This window comes from Crocodylus siamensis, chromosome 11, assembly GCF_052110815.1.
Source record: "Crocodylus siamensis isolate JL-2025a chromosome 11, ASM5211081v1, whole genome shotgun sequence".
NCBI lineage: Eukaryota > Metazoa > Chordata > Crocodylia > Crocodylidae > Crocodylus > Crocodylus siamensis.
This window is the reverse complement of record NC_143405.1, coordinates 12,370,373-12,381,649: the sequence shown is the minus strand read 5'-3', so window position 1 is coordinate 12,381,649 and position 11,277 is coordinate 12,370,373. Positions and strand designations below refer to the sequence as shown.

General features: G+C 41.6%; 1 long non-coding RNA gene across 1 annotated transcript; it reads left to right on the top strand.

Annotated features, from left to right (window-relative positions):
- The first annotated feature begins 243 nt into the window (after nt 1-243).
- On the top strand, nt 244-8,217 carry LOC149855453 (uncharacterized). Its single transcript, XR_016438522.1, has 3 exons — nt 244-379; nt 1,599-1,667; nt 6,202-8,217. It is a non-coding gene; the product is annotated as an uncharacterized LOC149855453 (long non-coding RNA).
- Nucleotides 8,218-11,277: the final 3,060 nt, after the last annotated feature.

The window sequence follows — 11,277 nt, the reverse complement described above, 5'->3', positions numbered from 1 at the left end:
CAATCACCCCATTCAAAATCAGCCTTCTATTGCTCAGAGGTGTCCAGGTTACCGGCAATGACTGGACAAGCCTTTTCTCCAGCCTACACTCCAGCACAGCTCTATTCCTAGAGGCAGAAGTATCTGTAGGAGCAGCTATTGCACTACCCCAGACTGTAGATGTGCTATGGAGGAGAGGCCTGAAGCACTTGACCAAGCAGCCCAGCAGCCACGAGATGGAGCACTTCCAGAAGGGAATTACGTGTGCAGTTTAAGGCCAGTTAAACTGTTGAATTAGAGCCGCAGCGGCTGTGTTTCAAGGCACAGCTTCCTGGATAAACCCAGCCTTGTGTGAATGACAGCTTTACACACAGCACCCCTCGCTCTCTCATCTGTGAAGGTGATGCTAAATTTTAATTATTGTTGCTTTTTTGCTGTTCTTTATCTTAATTAACTCTGACTTGCTGACTCTTCCAAGGGAGATTATGTCCTGTAAATGCCTTCCTGACCTGCGTTCTGAATCGCTCTGGGAGAGATATGAAGCCCACTGTCATTTCAACACCAGGTGCCTGGCAACTTGGCCTTGTCGGTGCAGGGTGGGGTTGGGAATAGGATGTCACTGTGGAAATGCCCCTATCCGCAAGGAAGGAGCAAGCACTGCAATGCCGGGTGGCTTTTGGACAAGGCACAAGGCTTTAGTGGAACTATGATGATTTATACCAGCAAGGGATGTGGCTTCTCTTTCTTCCCTGGCCCTCATTTCCCACTCTCCTGTGTGGATAAAGGTAAATGCATTTACCTTTATCCCTCATTGTGATGAAAATGCCAAGACTGCTCTGCCCTTACTTACCCCCAGACTTCCTAGACAGCTCCCTCAGTGGCATTGTACACTCACTTTGCAAGCATGCATTGTTTTGTGTCTGGGATGGCTTTTATATGTGGCATTGCCTGCTGGGCTACACAGATTATTCTGCCTCCGTGCCTCAAGGCTGCACCCTCAGACTGCTTGTCTGGCCTGGATGGGTGCATTCGCCTGTCTTGTCATCTCTAATGGACTTCTGTAAAAGGCAGCTCAGTCACAACCCTGATTTTTCACTATTCTGCCCCCACGTAATGGACCCGAAGCTGCTTCAGGAAGACCTCCAGTGCTGTATTGCTTGAGAACTCTATCTTGGCATGTGATGTAGTTCTGTAATGGGCAGCAGCAAGCTTTGTTATTCTATCCCAGGGCTGTATCTGACTGTAAATACTTCTATTTCAGAGCTCTCTTTCTAACGTGACAGATTTGCTATGAGGAGCCTAGCAGCAAAGGATTTTTCTCCCCTCTGACAAATGTATAAAATGTATTAGCTTTTCATGCTCTAATTTATGATGTAATAAACTCCTCTATGCCCTGGCCTCTTAGGAGATCGGAAGTGAAGTGCTCCGCTTGTCTGCTTTGGTTAAACCCAATGAAACTGTTATTGCTGGATTCTGGAGGGGAGAAGAAGGGGGGATTGGAAAGAAGGAGAGGGAGGAGGAAATGGAGTGAAAGGGATCAGGAGGCTTGGGGGGAAGTTTGAAACAGTTCCCCGTGATTTGGTGTCTCAGCTCATTGGACTCCATATGTTTCCCCCTAGGATTTACACGGCTGCGCTGTCATTTGATTGCTGCCGACACTTCATCTGTCATATGGGGAACTTCTCCAGGTGACTGATCCATGCCTGGGCTTAGCCCTTAAAGGGAGGAAGAAAAAGGAGGGGGAGCTGTTTTAGAGTTGCTCTTTCAGAATACTACAGAGGAAAAGGAGACAGTGGAAAAACACATAGGATCCAGGAAGAACCTGGGATTAGATTTGTCCGTTTAGCAAAGGATTTATTTTGATTTCAACAAAAATCAGGAGGCCTGAGGTCCATTCTCAAACCTGTGCCAGAAGTTGTGAGCACAGAGAGCACGATTTCACACACTAGTCAGGTATTTGTGTGAGCATAATTACCCTGCATAAGCCTAAATCACCAGTTGTGCATGTTAATACCTGCATCCTACCCTATCAACAATATATTACTATAACCATAACTCTCTTTCTTCCTAATGCTTTACCTCTGCTATTTGCCACTTTGGCTTGCACTGGTATTTTAAGTGTAGATTGTAAATTCTTAGAGCTAGGGGCCTTGCCTTTCTCAATCCAACTGTGAAATGCTATAGTTGGAGATGCTATTAAAAATGCCTGTGTACTCACATGTGCCTGAATTTTAGCAAGTGAGTTCACTGAGTAAGCAGTCTTTACCAAACATGTAGATAGTGTGCATTGCTGTGTGTGTTTTATTTCTGAACTCCCTCAAGCACGGTATTGTATCATACCAAAGTGAGTTAGTGCATTTGTCTCCCAACACAAGATCCAAAATGTTAAAAACACAAACAAACAACAACCCCCCCCCCCGCACACACAATATCTGAAATAAATTGGGACGCAGGATCTGAAGACCAGATGAAGGTGGGCCTTGAAAAGAAATATATAGAAATTCACTGAGGAGATGGTGATCAAAGATGTGCAAAAATGATTGGAGATCTATTCATCTCCAAAAACAAAGGTGAAAATGGGTGATGGGTGAAGAAAACTACAGCTGGATTCCAGGAGGACCCTGAATTAGGAAGCCCCAGGCAGGATATAGTCAGACTTGAGATGGAACATCAGGAGATGCGGGAGAGAGACCCAACCAGTGCAGATCAATGTGTTTGGAGGTATAAAGTAATTATGGTTGAAGAACCTTCAGAAAAGCTTTGAACTGAATCTGAAGGGTCCCTGGCAGCTAGTGCACATCACGGAAAGTGGGCAGGATTGGTTGGCTTGCTTTTCACTTCCTTTTTGTTCCTCTCATCCCTTGTCTTAAAGGATTCTGCAGTAAATGCAGCTTCATAATCCATTCCAGGGGATGTCCATCTCCAACAGGGTGAATTGATTTGGCATAATCTAAAAGCACAAAACCTACCATGTTTAGCCCTGAATCCAAGACCCAGGCCTTTCTGAATGGTCCAAAACATCTTGGTTAATTTTTTCTATTTTTTTGTATGTGTTTGCTTTCAGCCCCTGAGCAGGGTATGGCTTTGGGAGGAGGGAGACCAATTTTAAGGTATCTCTGCTCTGAAGAAAAGAAATTGCAGGAATCTTAACTTTTATCATACAATTTCTATCCTCCTTTCTCCAATTCAATAGGTTCAGCAGCATTCAGAGAAAGGTTTGTGTGTGTGGGTGCTTATCCCACATGGGGCATTCACGCCTTTTCTGCTTCATACCCTTCCATTTCAATGGTTAGCCTCAGAAAGCTTGTATAAGCACAATGTAGTCATTACTGCTCTAGCACCAGATCCAAATCTCAACGGGACGCTTTCCAGTGACTTCAGTGAGCCATGGATCATTCTCTTAATGAATTAACTGCTCTCATTGCTTGGGAGATTTATCTGGATATAGCGCTGTGCTTTCCTAAGCACTACAGACTTTCTCCACCCTCGTGATACATTATACTGTGAATCTATATACAGTACTTTCCTCTTCCCTCCACCTGCTTTGCTTCCTTAACCAAATAAGTAAAAGTACATGTATTTAGACTGATGCCTTTAATTCAGGTGCAGCTGCAATTTGTACTTGTAGTTCAATTGCTGATGAAATGGGCTTGTTTTGTGGGCAAAAAATACTCTACTTCCCCCTCCCCCGCAGCTACCAAAAAAGCTAGTAGGTCCTTTAAAATTGTTAATCCTATTGCTATACATTTCCCTGGGGAGAGGCTGTATTCTGTTTCCTCATCATCCTCCTACTGCCTCAGTCCTTGGTTAGAAGATCCACTGATAAAAACTTCCAAGAAGCAAGCTCATTCTTCAGTCCCATTTGCAAGCCCTTTGGGAGCTTTATGGTCCATTATAAAAACACACATGTACTAGCACTGAAACCTCTGCTCAGATTAGAAGGTCATGCCCCATGGAAAGCTCTGGGATGGCCAATGCTCTTCTTGAGTTGAATACAGACGTTTCAACATTCAAAGTTATGGTTCTCATTTGCCATGGACACTATGTCCTGGTCCTCAAGATCTGTGCTTTCAACCTTTTCTCCACCCTAAATTTTTTTGACTGCAGGTGTGGACCCCTTTGGACATTTCAAGTGGAGGCGCAGACCCCTTTGAATTGAAAATGTCGGTACTTACATACTTTTGATTGATCATAGTCAACTTTTGCGGACCCCCTAGACATAGTCTGCAGACCCCCAGGGGTCTGTGGACCACAGGTTGAAAACCACCGCTCTAAAGTATTTTATAATATTGTGCATGTGCTTGAAATGTGGTTCTTCTCTCTCAATCAGGCACAACACAAATACAGAGTGTGGCTCATTTACTATGATGAAGTCTTGGGAGAGGAGGTGCCCACTAACAGATCCCATGGGGCAGGTTTGCTGTAGGATTAGCTCAGGTGAAAGACTCTGGAGAGGTCTGTAAGGTGCTGGTGATGGATTTAGTGTAGGATTTTTTCAGGAATGTGGTTGGAGGTTGTATATGTAAGACCTTGGAGCAGGGTTGCCTATAGTTTCTTGCAAGATATGGCACAGTTTTGTGCACTAGCTGGGGGCCTGTGAACGGGTTTGCTACAGGAACTCAGTGGGTGGGACATGCTTCCTATATATAACACTAGTGGTAAACAATGAGGTTGGATTCATTTGGAGGAGAAAAAAAGTCTCTGATGCCAAGTGAAGGAGATAAGTTACACAGCACGGTACCCCAGTTCTTATCCTATTCAGACTTGTTGCTTGTGGAGTTTGTTGTGATTATCAAGGCAGCTGAAAGTCTGGCTTGAGTAATTAAAATGCTAATTGGAAATTCACCATTCATCAGAGGAAATAGCAATGAGTTACTTTCTTTTTCTTTCTTTTTTTTTTTCCTAAAGCATTTTCTCTCTAGTGGTGGCAGATGTTGGGGTTGTGAATTCATTGTGTGCTGGAGACACAGCAAAATCCTCTCTCCATACTAGTTTTCTGTATTTTTGTTGATTGTCTGCTTAAATTAACCTTCTCTAATGAGATGAAGATACGCAGGGTATGTCTGTAATTTACTGGCTGTGAAATTAGTTAGTACGGATATAATATATCCCAGTGGGTGACGGGGATTAGAGAACTGTGTGAGTAGCCAGGTAAGGGAGGGGGAGGAGAAGACATGTGGCTTTTATGCAAGGTTCCTAAAGCTCCTGAAGATTAGTCCTACCTGCCTACCTATATGCATACGTGTGTACATGCAGAAGGTATACCCACAGGGCCATTAGCAGCCAATTGGCCCGAGTTGCCCTACACTTGGAGTATCATTTATAAGGGTGCAAAGCAGGCATGTTACCAAATACAATAACTTGCATTCTATATCCATTATGCCATGGTGTGACTCGTTACAGGTAAATATAGATATATCGATATATTATGTGTGTGTATAGTATATGCATGTGTCTAGTATGGAACATCAATGGATTGGATAAACCTAGCCTGGTCCCGACATACCTTCCAAACGGAAAGCAAAATGTCCGGAGATGATCGACTCAGAAGATTTACCTGCTACTTACCCTTCTGGCCCTGAGAAGTCACCCTTTCTCAGTATTAATTGGGAGTGCGAACACACCTCCCTGGCAATAAGAAGTATTTTACAGTAGGGATTTTGTCTTAGTATAGCTTATGCAGTGGGCAACCCATGCACCACTGCTCTTTGCTGAATAAAATCAGACCCACACAAGTCCTGGTTGTTATCCCTTAAAATACAAAAATGTGATGTATTGTATCTCAACAGAGTGCATGATATTTCATTACTATAGTGCAAAATGAATGGATTGCAATAAAGTCCCTAAAGAAAGTCTGATGCCGTCTGATGAAATGGTTTAAGTTCAAGTTTTGGATTCCCACCTCTCCCAGTCTTCAGTGGCATGCACTGAATGTGAAATTCAACATTAATATTCTAATTTAGTAAGCTTTGATGCTTGTCTCGCACCAGGGCAAATCTGCATCAAAATTTTCTATTTTCAGAAACACCACTAAGGACTAACACAGAAATTTCAAAGTAAATTTGCGTGCAGAAAATGTATATCCAATTGGGTACCTAAAATTTCATGCACTAATATTATGTTTGCATACATTAACTGTGTAATTGCAATTAAGTAATTACAGCGTTGCCAACTCTTGGGATTTTATTGCTAATGTTATGATATTATGTGTTTCTCTTAAAGAAAAGTCAAGGGAGGTTTGTTGACATACAGTGACAGCAGGAGAAGCAAATGGAGGAAGAAACTTAGTTCTTCATAGAAGGACATTTCATTTTTCATCATGGCCACATCCAACCCTCTCAGCTCCAGCCTCCATACTGAAGTGGAGTTTTTTGTGGTTTCTTTCAAATCCTTAGTCTCAGTATTTTGAGGACTCAGCATTTTTTGATATTTTTGCCATCACAAATCAGGGGAAATGACAAAATCTTAAACATTTTTGCAAACAAACAATATGAAAAGAACTCAGTTCAGCTGAATGAAAACAGATCTTTTCAACATTTTTTTTTAAAAATGCCTTTCCTGTGTTGATCTTCATCTTGTAATTGGCTGCAACTTTGAGGGGGGAAAAAGTAACTTCAAATGGATTTTTTTTTTCTTTGAGCAAGTGTGAAAATGGAATATTTCCATGGTTTTCCAAAATGAACCTTAATCGACCTTTTTCCTGGAAATGGGTTCAGTTTCAGTGAATTGCTGGCATTCAAAGAGAAGCGTTTGTCAGAAAATTCCCCACCAATTCTTAAGTGATGTAGCAATCTCTGAATTCAATGCACCTTTATTTTTAAGGTAATGAACTTTACATTTCTATGGACTTGACTGTTTGGAGAGACAGCTAGACATTTTGTGCTCAGTGCCTTTCAGATCTCCAGAAGAGATGCACGTGGTACATGTATGCTGTCTCACAAAGACACTGCCTTTGTTCTTGTCTTGCTCTATCATTCTCTTGGAGCAATGTAAAGGTCATTCTGGCTGAAAGTAAACGTTTGCTCTTTGTGTTTGGGAAAATATAACACTTGCATGTTACATAGGGGCTGTGCAAGGTTTAATATGTTCTGTTTAAAGATCCTTCAGACCCCTGGGTTTGAGCTTTGCTCTTATTACTGACCACTCTTCCACAGAAGTGGTCTAACTTTTGATCCTAACAGTTTCCAGATCTCACAATAGGAGGAGGTAGAGCAGAAAAATCATTTGATACTTCTGCATTTGTTAGCCTGCCCCTGTGCCCAGGACTCAATATTTCTGCTCATTCCTTCGGCACAGTACAAATAACACTGAAGCACCTTATGCTTCTGCTGAAGGTCTGATGCTGGGTCCTGGCTTTTGGTTCAGGTTGAATTCTCTCTGGCGTACATTGAATTCGGATTGTATTACATAGTTATTGTAAATTCAATAATAGCTTATCAATAAAGCGTTTATTGAAGATGGATGGCTCTGTATCTAATGAAATAAGAGAGGTGAGTTGCATGGTTGATGTAAGTGAGTGTAGCTTAAATAATGAGGCCTTAATTCATTATGGCTAGCAAGAAGTAAAATTGCTTTTCCCCATGGTTTTGGAATGGATGGATGCCAATGGTGCTAATTGCTCATGACTTCTATTCCACCAATGAACCTACCACTGCCCAGAAAGAGATGATGGGATAGGACAATGGGCCAAGATGTCCAGATAACATTTTCATTTGGATGGACAAAATGAAAGAGTCCACTTTATACAACCACATGAAAATCAAACTGGGACTTTGATCCCGAAAGCTTGCAGAAAAGGACAATTTCCTTGCCATTTTCCAGTTGGTCTAATAAAAGGTATAATTTTGGAACCAAGAGTTCTAGTTTTTTGTATGTCTTTTTGTCTCAGACAACACGGCTACCAAGTGCACCATGGAACATGGAAGATGCTGAATTTTAGCTGATTTTGGATTTTAAACTTCACTGCAGAACAACAAGGAAGTTTTTTTACCTCCCTGCCTGCCATCTGACACCTCCAGGGAAGGGATTCTACCTGATCAACACATCAAAGAGCTACTCAACACAGCTCGCATGGACTCTCACGGTCCTAGACGGACAGCCTTCCATCTCCAGCCCCTTCTGTGCAAAAATCAAGTTTATTTCCTACCCGTGGAGACTTTTTACCATCTTGTACCATCTACACTTTTCCCAGAGCCTGACGAAGGGACTTTTGATCCCGAAAGCTTGCAGAAAAGGACAATTTTCTCGCCATTTTCCAGTTGGTCTAATAAAAGCTATTGCTTTGGAACCAAGAGTTCTAGTTTTTTGTATGTCTTTTTGTCTCAGATCAACATGGCTACTAAGTACACACCTGAAACTGGTGCAGCTTCATGTACTCCACTGAACTCACAAACAGGGCTGAGTCTGACATGTGGACTCTTTCATATAGTGTGTTTGAATAGTACATCTAGCCTGACTGGCAGTGTGATGACTCAGCTTGGTGGCTCATGCACTTGTGATTTCAGAGGATTTCTAACAACTTTTGGGAGGAGTTGAAATGCTATAGAGAGATGCCAGGAACATGCCTTGTGAGAAGCATCAGTGACAGTGGAGCTTTTACCTGGGGGAAGATTTAAATAAGTTTTTTTAAGATGTCATTGGGGACATTTCATGTCACTGCACAACTGAGAATCATGATGCCTCAAAATTGGCAGGCAGATCTCACCCTAACTGCACATCGGGTTTTGAGCTGTCAAAAAAATCCACCCGTAAATATTGGGAGCCACTGCGAGGGGATCCCCGTGGGAAAGCTGGCTCCAATTTTGTGTGATGAGCACTTCAAAAAAGGGACAGTACAAATACAGGCCTCTCTCATTTGAGCTAAGGGGGTCACTCCTAGCTAGCACCGGCAGAAGGCTCTTTCCCTTCTTTGGTGACCAGCTGTGTAACTTAGTACGTTACAAGAACGTGCTTCTCAGTGTGTCAGAGTAAAAGCAGGGGATCTCACATCTCTGTCCACTCAGGTCTTCTGCCATAAGGTCTTAACCTATTACTAGACTCCAAATCTCTTTCAACCAGTTGGCAAGGGAAAACATGCCTGCTTCTAAGCATATGCATAGGGTTAGACAAGACGGCGCCAAACTTGAAGGTAAGGGCAGAATATAGGAGTTCCCAAAAAGTAAGCAGAGAAGTGTGCTGTTGAATGTACCACACGGGAGATACTGAATGAATTTGCTTTCTGCCTCTACTTTGCTGTCATAGGGAAACAAATTTTCCACCCAATCTAGACAGTCTAAGGTTTTAAATAATGTTGTTTTGTCTGATTTAATGAACTGTCAGCTGTCTGCCAGGGTAGGTGCTTTAATGAGAGAAGAAAGATGTGTCCAATGCTTATTTATCTAAGTCAGAAGCACAGATCTGATCATACTCTCTCCTTTCATCCGTGTATCTGATTCGTGTTTCTGTCATACCTCTTCCTGATCCACACAGAGACAATTTACATAACAAAGAGGGAACAAATTGATTGGCCATTGGCTTTCATTCCTTGCAGCGGAAGGGACAGCTTATTACCAATGTAGCCTAAGTGACAACTAGCACTGTGTTAAAGAGTGGAGGAGGCAGGAAGGAAGTGAAAGGGAAGAGGAGAGGACTTTGACAGCTGATATGAGCTGAATCAGAAAGGACAAACTGAGCTGTTGCACAGCTTTCTAAATCTGAACTAACCCTATTGAAGGGAAGGTCAAGAACAAATAGACCCATTGTGGCAAAGAATATAAAGACAGGAACATTTTCAGTCACTTTTATACCAATGCTAGTAGCAATTGAGAGGAATTGGGAATTCTCACTCAAGGCAAGAAACCTGATACAATTGGCAGTACTGAAACCCAGTGGGAAGATGCACAGGGCAAAGTAAAACTTTGGTTACAATCTATTCTGGAAGAATAAAGGGAGTAAGAGTTGGGGGAAGGTAATATGATAAAGACACCCCCTTTGTCTTGCAATTATTGAGACCTGGATGGCCTGTGGGTCTCTGTGCTGACTGAGAAAGCTCAGGGAAGGATATGGGTAGACTTCAGAGTCCAGCAGAGAAGATGGTGAGATGCTCCATAAACATTCATTATTAATGTGTGGAAATGAACACTGTGGTGTTCTAGGGGACTTCACATTGGGACATATGTGCTTGAGGTCCCTTTCAGACGGGGAAAAAAATACCATTAGACTTCCTAAAAATTACAGACAGTGATTTTTATGATACAGAGAGTATTGCCCCAACAACAGGTTGGATTGATAAAAGTAACTCACTTTTAATGGCTAGAGATGAATCACCAGCCAGGGACCTAAGGGCCGGTGATTGGGAGAAGGTTATATGTATTATAGGCAAACAGAGGGCAGTCACAACTGGTAATATGTATGCTTGTTGTTTCAAAGAGACTAATTTTCTAACACTGTAGAAAATTAAGTGACTTATTAAAATTAGCATTGATGTCAGAATAGTTTTTAGATGGCCAAAAAGCTATCTATGAAGAAAGAGAACACCATTGGTAGGATGCCCATCCTTCTTCTGTTGCAAAGAGAAAACAGCCATGACAAAAAAAAATCTTTATGTACCAGCTAAAAAAAAAAAGATACAAATAAGAAGTTATAAAGTGCACAAAACTGATAAGGGAAGCTAAAGGCATTGTGGGGAAAACCCAAGCATGGCAGGGCTAAGGAAAATTAGGATTTTAAAAAATATACGTTAGGAACCAAATACAATCAAGCAGTAGTGTAGGCTCTTTATTAGGTGGGGTTGATAATAGTTTTATTAATGATGTCGTAATCTCTAGTTCAGTAGCTATTTCCATTCTCCGTTTGGAAAGAATTACAGTGATAGATTTGAATCATATTATACAATAAAGTGCTTTCCAATCTGTTAGTGATGAAGTACTTTCTGATCTCTTAGTAGCTAGAAAGGATGTTAACATCATCTACTAGAAATATACATTTCTGTATCAACAATTTTAAAGACCATGAAGCCAAGACTCTTAAAAGAGCTGGCTAAGGTAATCTCTTTTCTACAGTTGATAACTTTTACTAAATCTTGGAATCCAATGGACGTCCCTGAAGACCAAAAGAGTTCAAATGTGCCCATATTCAAAAGGGTAAAGAGGATGGCTTTGGGTAATTATAGATTGGTAATTATAGGCTAACATCAAACTCAGGACAAATAGTTGAAATGCTGATGTAGCATTCAATTGACAAAAGATAAAAGGATAGGAGTATAATTAATGCCTGTCAACATGATTTTATGGAAGATAGATTTCTTCCCCAAACAAATGC